Source organism: Topomyia yanbarensis, chromosome 2, assembly GCF_030247195.1.
Source record: "Topomyia yanbarensis strain Yona2022 chromosome 2, ASM3024719v1, whole genome shotgun sequence".
NCBI lineage: Eukaryota > Metazoa > Arthropoda > Insecta > Diptera > Culicidae > Topomyia > Topomyia yanbarensis.
Window position 1 is genome coordinate 226,778,308 of NC_080671.1, and position 19,004 is coordinate 226,797,311.

Here is a 19,004-nt window from a genome sequence, read left to right on the forward strand (position 1 = left end):
CTGTACACATTGAACTTGTTGGAGATTTGTCCACGTCTGCCTTTATGTCTGCTTTAAGACGCTTCGTTGCTAGACGAGGTCGACCCGAACATCTTTTTTCGGATAATGCCACAAATTTTATAGGCGCGAAAAACGAGCTTCATGCCCTTTATAAAATGCTTACCAACCACACCGAAATAGACCGTATCGCTACCAGTCTCGCAACGGAGGGAATCACATGGCACATGATACCCCCACGTGCCCCAAATTTCGGTGGCCTCTGGGAGGCAGCCGTGAAGGTGGCCAAGCGTCACCTCGTTCGTCAATTAGGCAACACCGTATTGTCCTACGAAGACGTGCTGACGATTCTAGCGCAGATAGAGAGCTGTATGAATTCCCGCCCGCTTGTTTCTCTATCGGAGGATCCCAACGATCTGCACGCCCTAACGCCGGGGCATTTTCTTATTGGTGCTTCTCTCCAAGCCATCCCTGATCCAGATTGGAGGGAGGTACCGATAAATCGATTGAATCGATTCCAGTTCGTCCAGCAGAAAGTTCAGCACTTTTGGTACCGATGGAGAAACGAGTACCTGAAAGAACTCCAACGACAAGCTACAGTAAACCCAGAAAAGGTTAACCTTAAGGTTGGCCAGGTGGTGATCCTGCAAGACGAGCTTTTACCTCCAACGCGGTGGTCATTGGCTCGAGTTGAAGAAATTTTTCCTGGAAAAGACGACGTTTCACGAGTGGTGGTTCTGCGAACACCGTCCGGAACATTCAAGCGACCCGCCTCCAAGCTGTGTCCGTTACCTGATACGTTCGACGAGGATGAAGAAGTCAGCGCAACCCTCAACCAAGCTGACATCATTTGTTCATCAAATTAGTTTTAAAATCAATGAAATGTATTGAATGAAATCTTTTTAGAATTAAGTTGAAATTGATAATTTCAGGTGGCCGGTCATGTTAGATTTAATTAATTTAAATTAGAATCCGTCTAAAAATTGATTGCGAACGCACCCCAATCAAATTCATTGGTGGCAATACTACAAAGTAGATTTTTTCCCACGCTCTATAGCGCCAATCACCTTTGATAGGGGATTCATCTGTCTCTTCTATTCTACCTATCGATCAGACCGGTCACACACATCTCATCGTGGAATATATTTGATTCGGCATAATAAAGTTTTTTCTATAAGTGATCGCGCTTTTACCAAAGTGAGATATTTTTTTTCTAAACCGTCGTAAATACACCGTCCCAACCCAATTTACATCCGTGATCATTCCCTGACGATTCAGATTTATATAATAAAATTTTACTACTAATTGTTAAATCATTTTTCAGACGACACAATATACCATACTTTTTAGCAATCTTTTTGATGACATTGTCGATGTGAGACTTAAAGGTTAACTTATCATCAATGATTATTCCAAGATATTTTAATTCACTAACGCGATCAATAGTCTCACCATTTATTTCAACGTTAACGTCAGGCCTAGTATTAGCCGAAGAGATAATCTTATATTTAGTTTTAGCAACATTTAACTTTAATTGTTTAAATTTTAACCAACGAGCAAGGGAATGCAAATCTTCGTTCTAATGCGCCACGGCTTCATCTATATCCTTAGCTGCAATGAACAGAGCAGTATCGTCAGCAAACAAATTTAACGGACCACTTCAATGTAAACTGTGGTAATGTGCACCTGTACTATTCCATGATTTCCTCTGTTGTGGCCAGGTCTATTTTGGGCAATTTGCCTTGATACCTAAAACAAAGTGATTAGAACATTTAGAAACGCTCATCAAATCTACATACTCATTCGTTACGTAGATTTCCTGTCCGAAAAATTTCAATCTCAGTGCAGATCGATCCACTATGTCTCTCTCTGACACTGCAACTCACTGGACACTATATCTCCGTAAAAACATAATAGAATAAATTCAACTTACCTTGACCCCTCTGCGATAAGTAAAGGAAGCTTTTCTATTTCACAGTTCCGCGAAAAATAGTCCCAGAACCGGAGTTTTCTGTCCGAAAATTTTTTGTTCGTACATGTTTGTTTACATGCACATCGGCAACACTATGGCAGATGAAAAATTTATGTGCACTATGTGAAATTGGTTTGAAGGTGGCCAAAAGTGATTATTGAAATTTTCGAAACACATATATTACATCGTAGCCAAGTGTGTATGTGACATAAGTCATCAAGCGTAAATTTTATGTCGGAAAAAACTATATAAGTAAGCAGTTGCCTCATTTCTATTGAATAAAATCATTAAAATAAGTCAGCATAATTGACCATTCATTTTAGATCGTTTGCTATATCAATTTTGGGGAATCAATGCGGCAAAGTATGAAAAAATGCCATAGTTGTTTTTTTTTCTATTCTACTAAAATGAAAAGTTGAGCAGTGACCGTGAACAATTATGAGGTAATACAATAGCAGATTTTTCACATTCTACTGAACATGAACATTATTAGTAACAATAGGTGCACTGAAAATTCAACAAATGTTTAGTTTGCGAACAAAATGAAAATAGTTTCATGCATGTTCGTTATTTAAAAAAAAACGTAAAGGGTTTATTAATGTTGACACTGGTAGAACTATTCATCGACGCATGTTGGCAAAAAATCGTACATACTATGACCTCAGAAAAACCTTTCGGCCGAACACGGTACTCCACTCGACGAAAATAACTTTGGCGAGGTACCTTTACTCGTGAATCTAGGTATTTGGTTGGGTATAGTTTTCTTAATTTTCAATCGATTTGAATCATGCGCGTGATTAGGAATTCATTTCGTAATTATTCGGGAAGCGTTTCTGATGCAGAATAGAGAGTATATATCCAATATCAAACATCTCAGTTTTCCGTGTGGAATAAATGAGAGAACTGCATGTATTCCTGATCGCTTTTGTAAATATTTTAAAGCTTATTCTGCGGAACCTTATAGTGAAAACATTGTAAATGGGAAACAGCATATAAGTCGACAATTTTATGGCCGTTTCCGTTGATTTCCGGTTCTTAGAACCATTTTTTTGTAAATATCTTCCTCAACAACCTATTGACACATAACACTAACAATGCTTATTTCAGCAAACAACGTAGAATGTCGACATGATGGTACTGTGAAGTTTAGTTGATGTAATTTGCTTTACCGCTTGACACGAATATTCATCAAAAATTTCGGATTCCTGAATCATGTGAACCTAAAGAAAAGTATCGACATGTGCCCAGATGAGTTCATTTTTGATTTTGAATTATTCAGATGACGATTGGGTAAATTTTTGTGCCACATGTCAGGTAGATTTAGATAGGACTTTTTCTCAGAGGGATTGTAACTTTCGCATGTACTTCCCTTCTAAGGTCCACCGGAACCGGTCCCATGACATCCCGAACGCTGTCAAAAATGATCAGGATCAAGTCCTAGACCTTCATTCACTACCCTCGAATATTTTGTGACATTTTATATACACGAAACAGGACACAATTCTGTTCTAAGGCTTTGATAGCACTTATTCCGCTACAGACAAACGATGTATAGCGGATGTAGACCGGACTTCAAGAACCTAAGTTGCGTATCCAAATTATATATCGTTAGATATTTCATAACGTATTATCGTTACAGTTGAAATCTGGAAAATCCAACCAGCGACAATCGTTTTTTTCTCTTGTTTAGTGCTAATCCTTGATGTCGGAAGCAGTGCATCATTGTACGAATACAGCGCACTACTTCCGACGTGATTTCATTGTTTAGAACCAGAGAAAATACGATTGTCGCTGGTTGGATTTTCCAGTTTTCAACTGCAACCAGAATACGTTCATATACACAAGACTTTTTCAAATGTAACGCTCATTTTTTGGGTGAACCTATTTTGTCAAAATTATCACAGTATAACCAACAGTGTTCCTAGAATACATTCACTGTTAGCATGTTTTCTCCGTTGAAGTGGTCCCTTAAGTCACAAAATCGTAAAACTCGCCTAATGTCATTTCTATACATAATAAATAAAATAGGACTTAAGACACTACCTTGCGGCACTCCAAGAGGATTGTCGAGAGGACTAGATACAAAATCAATTGTTTTTCAATTGTTCAAAAGTGATTTGGTGAAAATCTACAGTTAATATTAATCGGCTGTGTTATTTCCACAGGTACACTGACCAGTTCAATACTTTGATTGATAAGTTGGACACTGTTAACGAAATAACTGTTCAATTTTTCAGCTATTATTTGTTCAGATTGTTCTTCTATCCCGTTAAAAGTTATGGACTGCGAGGAACTACGTTTAGGTTTAATTAAATTCTTTAGGATTTTCCATAACTCTTTGCTGTTGTTTTGATGTTGATCGATCTTCCTTTGAATATATTCCCATTTGGTCTTCTTCAAGGCCCGTGAATAAATATTTCGCGCGTGTGTGTATCCATTCCAAAGACGTTCACTATTAGTTCTGCAAAATTTGTTATACTTTTTATCCCTTTTATGTTTAAGGCGCAAAAGATCTAAAGAGTACCAGCTGTTCGAGTTATTTGATTTAACAAAGTTTTGAGAAACTAAACTATTTGTACACTCTTTTAACACGTTAGTTAGAACAGCTGCCTTGTTATCCAAATTTCCATTCAATTCCGTAAAATCCATGCTTCTCGAAACCAGTTGAGACATAGCTTGTTTCGAATGTCTTTTCCAGCACTTGATTTTAACTTTATCCTCTTCACGGTTAGGTTCATTCTCCAGTAAAATTGAAATTGTCTCATGGTCTGAAATTTTACAATCGGCCTCTACATACGAATGAACCCCATCAAAATTGGAATACACGTGATCTATCAATGTTCTACTGTGCCTGGAAATTCTTGTAAACTCACTAACTGTCTGCTTGAAATTGAAAAACTCTGCCAACTGCTTCAACTGATTCGAATTTTGATCATTGAGCCAATCAATATTCAACGAAATTCTTCCACCAGTTTTCTAAAATTTCTAAAAACCGTCGATCGCTTGAACTAGAAGAATGGTATACTACTGCAAAATTTCCCATCTGCATGCCTCTTTCAACTGATATACCCATGAACCAATTATTATCAACTGCTTCGTTTAACTGAACGTTGAATTTAATAGATTCTTTGGCGTAAATAGCAACTCCAACGGTATGTCTGGAATGAGATAGACAAAAAGCAACTTTATGACCCGGAATGCTATACTGATCAAATGCATCAGCATCAACAATATGTGTTTCTGATATTAAAACCAACAATGGACGTTTGTTTTCTACAAGATGTCGCATTGCGACAAAGTTTGTAGATAACCCAGTTATATTTAAATACAATGTTTCAGACAACCTCTCGTTAGTTAGTTGCTATTCACTTGACAAAACGTTGCTTTTTTCAATTCTAGCAGTCTCCGATATACTGAACACTGCTTACTAAATGCCGCATGATTTACGTCCAAATTCATTTTACGTTCATTATTCTTTTTAATACAATTAACACATTTAAAATCCGTTGACGAGCATTTAGATGTTCTATGTGCTCCATTACATCTGGAGCATGTTTCTTTATTCACGCATCTCGTGCTCTTATGACCATATTCTCCACAGTTGAAGCAGCGCAGCACGTTAAAGGCCTCAAAAACAGAACACCTATCCCAACCAATGTTTACCGCACGGGCTGACATCAGGCTGCTATAAGTGTCCTTATCGACTTCAATTATAACATTGTATTTGTTATATTTGAAGCGTGGATTTTGGAAATTGGCAACAACTTTAACATATTCAAACGGAATACCCTCATTCTGACTCTTCAATAAGTCAATGAAGACTTCTTCAGAGTATCGATCACTCATGCCCATTATTTTTATCTTCGGTTTACTGGGTATCGGTATAACAGCATTATACTTTTCACCCAGATTGCTTACAATGTTTTCTTTCACCGATTCAATATTATCCCGAGTTGCACACTCCACAATAATCGAGCCATCTTTACCGTTTTTAAAGTTGCTAATTTTGTGCACCTTTGGATCTAATTTATTTTTTAATTCATTCCTCGTGTCGTCACTCGATTGCAACGGCTCCACTGGTTTAATCACAATGACCGGGGGAGCCTTACGTTTCGTCTGACTTCTAGTTCTAATTTTATTCGTCCCTGTAGCTCCCGACGAAACATTCGCGTAAGTAATTCTCGACAGACATAGGATTACGGCTTAAAAGCCAACTGTCAAAATTCACTTTGAATTGAAATTTCGGACAAACCGTAACTCGCAAATCACAGATGTTGGCAGTAGATTAAAGAGAAAAGTTGTCTTTATCGTTAACTGCTATGTACTGTATTCGGCCAGTAACGGTTTGTCCGGAATTTCCTTTTAAAGAGAATTTTGACAGTTGGCTTTTAGGCCGTAATCCTATGTTTGTCGAGAATTCTACTATTCGTTTTCTACTGGGATTCGCATCAGATTCAGAATGAACCTTCCTATTACTAAAATTCCTTTTTCTGTTCATTCCAACTAATTCAATTTCACGCTTAACATTTTCATTAAAACAACTTTTAAAATCTTCCAACTTTTTGGCAACACTGTTTTCCAAGCCAGCCAATTTACTAGCCAATTTATCTGTGCATCGATGTTTTTTTGGGCATTAGTGAGAGATTCAGAAATGGAAGCGAATTGTTCCATCTTCTTATCCAACTCAATGATTATCGAACTGACATCCTGCACACCAGAAGACTGGGTTGATAAACATTTTGCACATTTGTAGCAAAGACTTGCATTATCAGCCACCCAATTTACCATGGCCTTTGTTAACACGGAACATTTTTGATGGTATTTATCGCCGCAAAAAAGGCATAGTACAAGACCTTCGGCGAGACTCACCGTGCCCGTACACTTTGCACACAGGCCACTCATTATAGGCAAATTAAACAACAGCTGGAGAAGCGGGACAAAAACAAAAAAATATAACACTGCGTCACCTCGCTGCTGGGAAACTTACAAAGCCAGCCGATGCAGCGAAATGAAATCCGAAAATCACAGAACAATAATAGTCTGTATGACTACACACTATACTTATCTGAATGATATTCCGATTAGCGATTAACGCCCACAAAGTTTTCAACGAAAAGCAAAGTATTTCTCACAAATTTAAGCGATTGCTTCCTGCACTATGTACACACAAGTTACCATATTCACTTTCACAAAGCAATGGTTGTGTGAAGGAGATTATGTTGGTTTATTGAAGTTTAAGTTTCTGCTGATGGTTTGATGCTCGGGGCAAACTGGGTAAACGTTTTACATATCATCGTATATGTTTATAGCAGCATAAACACAGTTTTATAACGATCTGTAGAACCAGATTAATTGTATAATATGTACATAACGAGATATACATTTTACTTATTTTGTTGCGAATTTCACTGCTTAACAAGTGAAATGCCCCGTTAAATGTAATGTTCTGGTACTGCATTCGTTGTCGGTTATTATCATACGTGACAATTGCAGGGTTATTGCGTAGAAACCTGGTTGGTTAAAGTTTGAACATAGGGTGATGAGCCTATTTTCACCATACTAAGCAAGGTGCCTCACTAGTTCGGTAATTTCTTGCCTTACAATCAATGGAATGCGTAAAAATTGACATCAACCGCTTTGCTTCGTTGTTAAGAACCAATATAATAACACAAATGCGTTGAAAACAGTAAAATTCTCGTGTTTGAGCACAATGAAAACTCGAATCGAGTGCCCCTATTGTTGCGCTACCATTTGACTCAATGCGTTGAACAAAGATGGCAGACACTGCTCTAACCAACGGCTTCAAATGGGTAGGGTGATAATAGAAACATGGCGCAAATCACACTATTATAATTTATTTATTTGTGTATGCCATGCTTTAAAATGGCCTATGATCGTTCTCAGCGGTAGGACTCGTTTCCTGCCTTCCAATGAACGGACGAAGCGAACAAGGCACAAACAGCGAAACAAAAGACGGACTGTGATAAGGTATAAAAATACAAAGTACGATCAATCGACCACCGCCGGCGGTGACTGAACTAGACTGTCGTGAATTTATTTGGCACTTTTGTTGCTGGTAATAATACAGTGGCGAGGGTATGTGAACAGATTGCGCTCTGCCGCAACATACTCCCCCACCAAAACGAATGTTTTACATTTCTTATAAAAGAAATGTATAGAATTCGCTCAAACTTTCAAGATTTGCTCCGAGGCCCGGAGGGCCGAGTTTTATATACCATTCGACTCAGCTCGACGATTTGGGACAATGTCTGTGTGTGTGTATGTAACGGACAATTTCTCATTGTGTTTCTCAGCAATGGCTGAACCGATCTTATCCAAACCAATTTTAACTAAAAAACAGTATGAACGCTATTAATTTGTTTTTGATTCTGATGTTTAGTTTCCAAGATATGAATGTTTGAATGCGTAAAAATGGCGTTTTTGCAGTTTTATAAATTATCTGCCGAAATTGACAATATACATTAACAATTTATATGTTTAACCAATACCTTTCGAACAAGCTACAGATTGTTGAAATCGGACTATTATCAAAAGAGATATTTAACATTAAATGCTGACGAAAGATTTTTATCATTTCCCATTGCCAGAAATATGACCAAAAACATGTAATCTATTATTAACGCCAAAACGGCTTATTTTAGGTCAATAGTATCTTCGGAGAATATAATGGAGGCAATATGCCCTTTCTTTTGGTATTGTGCTTTTGCTGATTAATCCCCCTATGAGTGAGATATTTTCACAAATTTTCTTGGAAGTGATTATATCGAAATGATGCCTTCTACAAATTTGTAGCTCTTACTTTTGCGAATAACTTTACTAAAGACTTCAAATATCTATTTTGAATACTTTAAAAGTTATGGCTTGTTGTTTGTGGATTACTCTTTGTCGCCTATTTATTGTTCAATATAGAAATAATCCATTGAACTAAGCCAAACATTATTTCGACAAAGCGAATTTTGTATTTCATTTTTCTATCTACAACCGCTAGAAATAATCACCGAACACTTCCAAGTTGTCTGGAAGGAACTTGATAACTTATCAGTGCAAAAATGTTCATTTGTGCGAACCTTCTGACTGCAATTTTTCTAACTAATGACCATCGGATCGATCTGAAACATATCGGAAAATGAAAAGCGAAATAAATAACTCCAAGCAACGGCGTAGCCCAGAGAAGGTTTTGGGGTTTAACACCATACAACGCCCGTCACAGCCCCCCCCCCCCCCACCACACCCAAAAAAAATATTGGATTGAAGTTGAAAAATTATTGATGCAGACTGATTTAATTCAATATTACAATAACAATTATCTGATCCGTAGATTGATAACCTGTTGTTGTAAACATCATGACGACTTTTGATAAATTGTCGGAATGGGGTCCTGATATGTAACTGATCTATTGGTCTTGATTTCAAAGTTGTCTAATAGCATCAATATCAAATTCCTGCCTGAAAACATTCCAATAGAAAATTACAGAGTTCTGTAATCAATCATAGTCCTCAGATTTATTTTCAAATTGATCTCGTTTTTGTAGAGATGTACTGTAATAAGGGTCTTTATTTAATTGGAAGAGAAGTTAAAATTGATTTAATGTCTATGAAACATAGAACTGCTCACCAAAAAAAAATGCATAACTTTCAACATTTGCTAAAAATGTTCTTGCCTTTCTCATTCACTCTAAAATTCGTCAATCTAATCCCGACCCGGAGGGCCGAGTGTCATATGCCAATCGACTGAGTTCGTCGAGATCGGAAATTGTCTGTGTGTGTATGTATGTGTGTATGTGGAAAAAATGTGACCTCTGTTTCTCAGAGATGGCTGGACCGATTTGCACAAAGTTAGTCTCAAATGAAAGGTACAACCTTCCCATCGGCTGCTATTGAATTTTTTATAGATTGGACTTTCGGTTCCGGGGATACGAGTTGAAGAGTGCAATCACGCAGCAAATTCCCATATAAACTGAAATGAAAAAATTTCAAAATCAGATTTGTATTTTTGATGCCAAATGACCTTAAAATGCATGAAACATTGAGATGTTTGACAAAAATTGACTTTTTTTGGACTTTGGTACATTTTTGTCTTTCTCATATAGAAAGGTTATGCAATCACTCTAAAAATCGTCAATCATATTGGCCCGGAGGGAGTATGCAGTGAGGGGTTGCTACTTTAAAATTAAAACTAGTTTAAAATTTCTTAACAAGTTGAAAATTTTCGGCGGGATCTGGACCTCCGGACCTTTCTCCATGATCCGCCGCTGGGTTCAAGCGATGTTTCAGTATCACATAGTATCTCAAGATCGTTGCTGTCGATCCATTGTATGTATGTGCAAATCGTACTGAACATGTATTATTCATTTCCACCATTGTATTGAACATAACCAGCCATGGAATCGTAGTCTGGACAAATGAGACAAGCACAATTGCACCACTAGGTGGATTAAGACAGGTTTTTTTGGGAATGCGTCGAGTTGAGACGAAAACGTAATATGATTAATAACGAGGATAACACTTTCCGAATGTGGAGAGAAATTTATGAAAAATAACGATTTCCATTCGATTCTAGCAGGTTCTGATCGATTTTGATGAGCATTTGATTTTTGTTGTATGACCAATTATATGTATAGGTCAAATGTTTAAAATCAGTAATTTAAGGTCAAGATAGCATCATTTTGAAACCGCCAACTTCGGAGGTTTAGTATCTTTGATGAGTTTTACAAACGTTAAACAGCGCATCATTTGATAAAATAATTTTGACGGTATATCATAATCAGAAATAGTTATCAGACTACATCAAGGGACGGGAAGAATATTTTAACAGCTTCAGTTTATTATAAAGAAAAAAAATTGCCCGATTTAGTCAATGTCCCCATTTTGTCAGCCCAAAATACACCATGAGACTGATAAAAATGGGTCTTTATTGTATGTATTATTCACTGTGTTTCACATTAATAGGTACATTTCATTTTTGGGGATTTTTATTGTATCGAACTACAACAATTTTTAGGTAATTTTCAAGGGGTTTTTTTATAGACTTCTTCCAAAATTTGGCGAACCTATTCCAATTCGTATACCAATTAATTGGTATACTTAAGGGTTAATATGTTGCAGATAGAGAAAATACTGAAATTTTCTGCTTTTTTCTTACACAATATTACGAAAGATTATTAAACAATTTTTCTTAATAAGTTCGTGAAAATTATAAACTATTTGAAATTTTTTAATAGTATAATTTTTTTTTTATTTAACCGTGATTTTTTAATAAATAGTGACCATCGCTTCACAACGTAGTCTATTTTTCATGGCTTGCGGTGAGCACGATCTCTCGAATTGCTGAACTGAAAATTATGGAATAGAAATTAATTTTTAGTATTCTTTACAGATTTAACTCGCCGCGCAGATAGCTCTGAATTAGACCCGCTGGTGCCCTAAGACGATTTCACTAGATTTTCAGAGCACTGTGCACACAGTGCATTAACGCAAGTGACGGAAGGTTATCGAAAAGTTTCGTGAAAATGAAAATTCCAGTAATGATGATGACTTTCCCAAACGGTTCGTTTTCGAGAGGTTTTTATTTGTTATTTGGCATTAGGATTAGCGATAATAATTCAAATCAAAGATACTACTGGGAAGTCACCTTTAGAAAAAGTCGATGTCGAAGTAAAATTTGGAACTATGCACGCATGCACTTCAGAGATAGCGTGATATCCGGAGTTGCGATTTCATTTCACCCCTTTTTTGTGAAAATAGCGATACTTACAAATGTAAACATATGGCTTTTTCATACATGCGAATGAGGGCTTTGAAACGCAACCAATTAACCTAAAAATTTTGATTCTACGATATTGCTTTCTTAAACTACAGCAAAAAATACAACGGGCGAAACTGTATTTTTGTTTGTTTATTTAAAGTTTCGCCCTCCACGCTCCATGTAAACAAACAGGGCGATACTTTTTTTGCTAGCAGTTTAGAAGCGAAACTGTCATTTTCGTATTTTTTTAGGATTATCAAGCTAATACCAACTGTAAATAGTAACAATGATCGCTATTGAAAAAACCCGGACGAAATCGGTGGTGCAGAACGGTAGTTATTGTAAAAAAACGTAAGAACAATACTTCAATGCTGATAGGTGGGACCGAAAAAGTAAACAATCGCCAAAGGGGCGATACTATCATTTTGTAAATTTCAATAGCAAAAACAAATTTTAATTTAATAATTTCTTATACTTTATGAAGTTTTGGGTTTCGATCACTGAATCATGCAATCTAGGATATAAAAAACACAATAGTTCTTAAATAGGAAATAAAAGTCTGGAAATATTCACTGTTGATTTTCTTTGAATGGTGTCACTGCTAGTATCGCCCTTTTCAAGAAAATGCGTTGATTTCTTAGTTCTCAGTCGCGTTGGTAATTTGAGTAAAGTATAAACTTCAAATCGATTAAAAAAATTGCGATTTTTTTGGCTCAGTACAATATATAACCCCTTCAGGAAAATTCTGTTTTCCCACCACAATTTAGATATTTTATTAACAGAGCATTAACAATAATTCGTAGCTATGTCTATTTTAGGGGCCATTTTTTCGCTTCCCATTGATTTGATTTGATTTAGCACTGATGTTGTCCTATGCTGTTTTGAGCGATTCTCTGAGTCCTGCCACTTTCCCATGTAGTATTTGTTATCAAAAACAGCGCGAGGCATCAAGTTCTAAATGTTCTCAAACGATATAATATCCGAAGAGAGTGATAAGAGTTATAAGAAATGTCTCATCACACTGTTAGGTGGATTAAAAGCGTTTTTAAATATATTTTGGATGTTGATTATTCTGAACTCTGGCGATATAACTTCAAGAATGACTTGCAATCCATACTAGATTTCTCCATCGCTGTTTGGATTGTCGGTGGTATTTTGTAATGGCGACATGCTGGCGTTTCGGGACTTACTGCTACGGAGCACTTGCTGATTGATGAACGCATTCGGAAACGTTGCGATCCGCGCAATTGGGAGTAGATTTCGGTGGAAAATGCATTCTACTAAGCGGCTGCAAGTACGCCCACACTGATATAGCACCGCAGGGGGTTGATTTTGCTATACAGCTGCATACCCGCTCACACCGGCATAGCTGAAGTGACGTAGAGCAAGTCCGTAGCCGATTTTCCTTACATGAATTCCCACTATCGAAATATCAAACTATCGGCTGGCAGGTTGTTGTGGCACGATGGTATCCTGGTCACGGCACCAGATGATCGTTCTCAGCGGTAGGACTCGTTTCCTGCCTTCCAATGAACGGGCGAAGCGAACAAGGCTCAAACAGCGAAACAAAAGACGGACTGTGATAAGGTATAAAAATACAAAGTACGATCGATCGACCACCGCCGGCGGTGACTGAACTAGACTGTCGTGAATTTATTTGGCACTTTAGTTGCTGGTAATAATACAGTGGCGAGGGTATGTGAATAGATTGCACTCTGCCGCAACAGCCTATTATATATATGTATTTATAAATACCAGACATACCTGATAGCTAATTTTAATGCACCCATGCGGAAGATGGTAAAAATTTCAACATTCGAATTACCAGCCTAAGTGTATTCTACTTCACTTCGGTTATGTCTCTGACATTACCTACCCATTTTTTTGCTATAATTTTGAGTGACTTCAACCAAGTTACACAATAAATTCATACGAAGTGAATAGAAAACTTACTGTTTCGTAGCTTACAGCATATTATTTGTAATACTCTTCCATGAACATTGCAACAGGACAGTATAATAAACTGAATACAATGTCTTGGTTAGTCGATTGAAATATTTCGCCATGATATTATTTTTATCTATACTAATACCACAGAGAACAGACGTCCATCTTTTGCATTCAACTTGTGTAAAAATCTCTAACGTTTTTTAAGGTAGTTAGGATATCTTTACTAGGTGCGCTACTGTCGTTATGTTTTTTAGTGGCTGACTTCGACTGAATTGTCAGCGGTTATACCCCTACCCAGTCAAACCATTTCGAAACCGGTTCGGAATTCTGAGTGAATTCAGTGTCAACCGATTGAATCGGAATCGGTTGTTTTCTTTGAGTCAGGATCCATTCAGGATTTCGAACCGGTTCCGGAATGGTTTGGACGAATAGTTGGAATAAGTAAGTCTGGCGGCGCTAGTGTTTTAACTAATATACGTTCAAATGTTTACACTCCGAAAGAAGAATGTTTGTTTACTTTGCACGATAGGTACACACTTAGAAAAAATAAAAATTACTTTTGACGTAAACAACATTGCGACGCTTTTTTTACATGTTTTGACATGTGAAATAAAATATTTTGTCTCTTTTGATGTAGAACTCGGTTGAATGGAGATGGAGAATTGTGAACAAAGCGCATATTTACATGTTCTTGAATGTAAATTCAAGTGAATTGTGACGCTCGTTTTATGTGAATCTTGCGAGATGTAAATATTTTTAAGTATGTAGCCATCTGACAGTTCGATAGATACCAGTCAAAAAGGGCAAGTTTCTGGCTAACGGGGGGCTATTTGCCAACTCGGATGCGCTAATTGCCCTTCAATTTGCCAGCAAATTGCTGGCAATTAGGGGGCTATTTCAAATGCAACATTTGGGCGATTTGCCGCCGTCATTTTTTTTGCCGCCCAACCCGCCCTTAAATCGCCCCCAAATCGACCACGGGACGCACCATTTAATCGTCCTTAATTGCCTAATATGAAAATTAAAAAAAAAAAGCTTATTTTCGAATTCATTATCTACTCACATATTCTTACCAGTATACTAGGTAATCATCACCAAATTATAGGAAGAATCAATGGTGAAATTGATATTGCACTTCAAAACTTATCACAATCTGACGTTCATTAAGACTTTAGGTCAGAGATCTTGTTCTACTATACATGCACACGATTCCACAATTTCCCTTATTCGTTGACTAAATGAAGTGCACTAGACAAACAAACTACAAGTGAAAACACACCAATTGTTCAAAAAACAATTTTAAGCTTAAACCAAACATGAACCGCCATGTTTGAAAAACGCGAAAAACAACCAAGTCCATTTCAGGCGTCAGAAAATTTGTCTAAGTATTGAAATTGCCTTTAAATCGCAATCGCAAATTGCAATTGTTCCGAGAGGCAATTAGCACAGGCGAGTTGAGTCAAACGTCAAACTTTTTAAATCGCCTGACCATGTTCGTCCGCAGTTTTTTGACAGGGATAGAATGGCTTCACTCTGGGCGAACCTTTAAACATAAACAACGCCTCTGCCCGCTACTTACACACAGAAGAATCAGGCCTTGTTGAATCAACAAAACGTTTAGTTGAATCTAAAACGTGGCGAATGACTGTTTCAAACTGAAATGGGCGTTTTTCGAAAGCATGTATTCGGTTCAGTTTAACAAATACTTTTGTTTACATTTTAAATAGAAACATTGTTGAATCAAAATAGTTCACAATAGTCAAAATGTTAGATCTGACTGATCCCTTTGTTAAAAACCAACAGAATCTTTGTTTTATTTCAATTAAATTTGAGTTGTTCTGTGGTTAATACAAAACATTTGTTTTTGTTTCTTCGAACTTGTTTGTTCCGGGGCCGGCGGAACACTTTTTCCAGACTGGGTAGTAAGATTCGGAATAATTTTTACCCGTACTTGCGAAAGTTCTAGTAGCTGATGTAAATTTGAAAACACCCTTTCCTTTGTTAACGGTCTGTATGACCGATGGCTCAGCAAAAACGTGTTTGTTGATTACTGATACTACATGGAGCATTTGTACAGCTAAGTCCCAATTACTCCTTTCTTTTAAATTTCCATTCCCTGCGATAGAACCTTCTTTGGTGGGTATCACAGCCTGCATGATAGTGTGGATCAGGCATTGTAATTCTCACTCACTCACGCGAGAAGAAGCTTATGCGATATCCAACTTTTCCGAGATAAGATGAGATGTCCATAAAGTTGGAAGAGCAAAATCAGTAGAACGTGATTATGAATATTCTATAATTGAGTGCTAATTCAATGCAAATTAAATGAACAATTGAAAAATTTAATGCTTTTTTTGATTTTGTTTTATTACATGTTCTGCTGGCTTAACATAAAGTTAGCAGAGCAACGATGTAAAAGTTATTATAAAACCTACTAAAGCACATTGATTCATTTGGATAATTAAATGCTAATTAAATGTACTTGTAAAAAATAGTTTTTTTACAAGAAATCACTTGTTCTGCTATTTTAACATAAAGTTAGCAGAACAACGATGTAAAAGTCATTGTAAAACCTTGTAAACGCACATTTAATTACGTGAATAATTAAATGCTAATCAAATACAGTGGTAGAAAATTGTTTATAGCTTTTTATACAAACAACTCGTTCGTATGGGTTAACTACAAGCAGAACAATAATGTAAAAGTCATTGTAAAATGTACTAAAGCATATTTAATTATTTGAATAATTAAATGCAAATTAAATGCACTTGTAAATAAATTTTTTGAATGTTTAAACTTTTTTCGGACAAATGGGTCAATAAAGAGGCCAATGAAAAAGATGTTAACATTCAATTTACAAGCAGCAAATTTTGTTACGTTATACGTACAAATGGCTAATTGCAAATGTACTTTTATTATCGATACATGAGAAGATATTTCGGTATCCAAGATGGAAAAACTGACAATAAGACAAAATATCGATACACAAAAAATATTCGAAATTGCAGGAGTAACCGAAGGACTCACGGAAACCTTTGAAGAAACTAACACTAAGCTAACTTTTTCAAATGGATTAACAATTAAACATTCGTTTCAACTAGTAAAAGACAATTTCCCAATCCCAACCGACGGTATACTCGGAAGAGATTTTTTTGTGAAGTTTAAATGTAATATAGATTACGAGAGCTGGCTACTAAATTAATAATAATCAATTTATATCCGTACCTATTGAAGACAAATGTATTAATAATATATTGGTACCACCCAAATGCGAAATAATAAGAATAATTCCAAACCTCAATATTCAAGAAGATTCGTTAGTACTTTCAAAAGAAATAGTACCAGGAGTTTTTTGTGGTAACACAATTATATCACCCGAAAATACAATGATAATATTTATAAACACCACTGAAAAACAAGTCTTAATCCAAAATTTTATACCAACTATCGATCCTTTGAACAAATATACAAAATTAAACACTTCGGTTAACAACATAAACGAAAACAGATACAATAATCTAATTTCAATGATTGACTCTAATAAAATCCCACTTAATGCACAATCATCATTCAAAAATTTGATACATGAATTTGAAGATATTTATAGTTTACCTGACGACAAACTGTCAACAAACAATTTTTATTCCCAATCAATAACCTTAAATGATAAAATTCCAGTTTTTATACCAAACTACAAAAATATTCACGCACAAGATGCCGAAACCAAAACACAAATCCAAAAATTAATAAATGATGATATAATCGAACCATCCGTTTCTCCGTATAACTCTCCGATTCTTTTAGTCCCGAAGAAATCAGACAACTCTAGAAAATGGAGACTAGTAGTTGATTAACGCCAATTAAATAAAAAGATAACTGCTGACAAAATCCCATTACCACGTATTGATACAATCCTCGATCAACTTGGTAGAGCCAAATATTTCAGCACCCTAGACTTAATGGCCGGATTCCACCCAATCCCACTAAATAAAGAATCACGTCAATATACAGCTTTTTCATCACCATTAGGTCATTTTCAATTCAGATGCTTACCATTCGGACTAAATATAAGCACGAATAGTTTCCAACGAATGATGAATATCGCAATGGCCGGATTGACACCGGAATGCGCCTTCATCTACGTTGATGACATTATTGTTATAGGTTGTTCGATTAACCACCATTTCACAAATTTATCAAAGGTATTCGAAAGAGTACGACATTACAACCTCAAGTTAAATCCATTGAAATGTAAGTTTTTTCGCTCAGAAGTTATCTATTTGGGTCATAAAATAACCGACCAAGGTATTCTTCCAGACGACTCTAAATATTCGGTCATATTAAATTACCCAATTCCAACGAACGCAGACGAAGTACGTCGATTCGTAACCTTTTGCAACTGTTATAGGAAATTTATACCAAATTTTGCCGAAATCACAAAACCCCTGAATGATTTGTTGAAGAAAAATACTATTTTCCAATGGACAACGTTACACCTTAACAGTTTCAACAAACTGAGAAACATCCTTATATCACCCCAAATTCTTCAATACCCTGATTTTTCGAAACCGTTTTTATTAACCACAGATGCCTCAGATGTAGCTTGTGGAGCAATCCTATCACAAAACTACGATGGGAACGATTTACCAGTATCATACGCTAGTAAAACCTTTACCAAAGGTGAAAAGGCAAAACCAACCATAGAAAAAGAATTAACCGCCATTCATTGGGCTTTAAACTATTTCAAAGCATATTTGTATGGTCGAAGGTTCAAAGTTTGAACTGATCATAGACCACTCGTTTACTTATTCGGTATGAAAAATCCTACTTCCAAGTTAACGAGAATGCGTCTCGATTTAGAAGAATTTGATTTTGACATTGAATATGTACCAGGAAAATCAAACGTAGGAGCAGATGCACTTTCACGCATCCCTCAAAACTCCGAAGAATTAAAAACATATAATATACTTGTAGTGAATACTAGAGCTATGACTAAAAATAACAAGTCAAATACAAGGAGTTCTGAAGAACCAAATGGTGAGCCTGATCAACTTGCTATTTGGCAAACCGAAAACCCGCCTGATACAAATAAACTCTTAAACCTAGGTTCTGTAGTACACCAGAATCAATTAACTTTAAGAATATATGATCATAAATATAAAATAATTGAAGAAATCTGCAGTATACACTTAAGCATGCAAAATGGAAGTCAAACTTTAGAATGTGCTCTTCTAGAAATTGAAAAATCAATGAAAAAATACAAAAGAAACAAAATCGCACTATCGACGCATGACGAAATATTCAATTTCATTTCAATGT

The 19,004-nt window shown here is 36.2% G+C and overlaps 1 protein-coding gene across 1 annotated transcript in view; it reads right to left on the reverse strand.

Annotated features, from left to right (window-relative positions):
* Positions 1–19,004, reverse strand: part of LOC131682937 (uncharacterized) — a 501,049-nt gene that overhangs the window by 269,913 nt on the left and 212,132 nt on the right. The window lies entirely within an intron of this gene.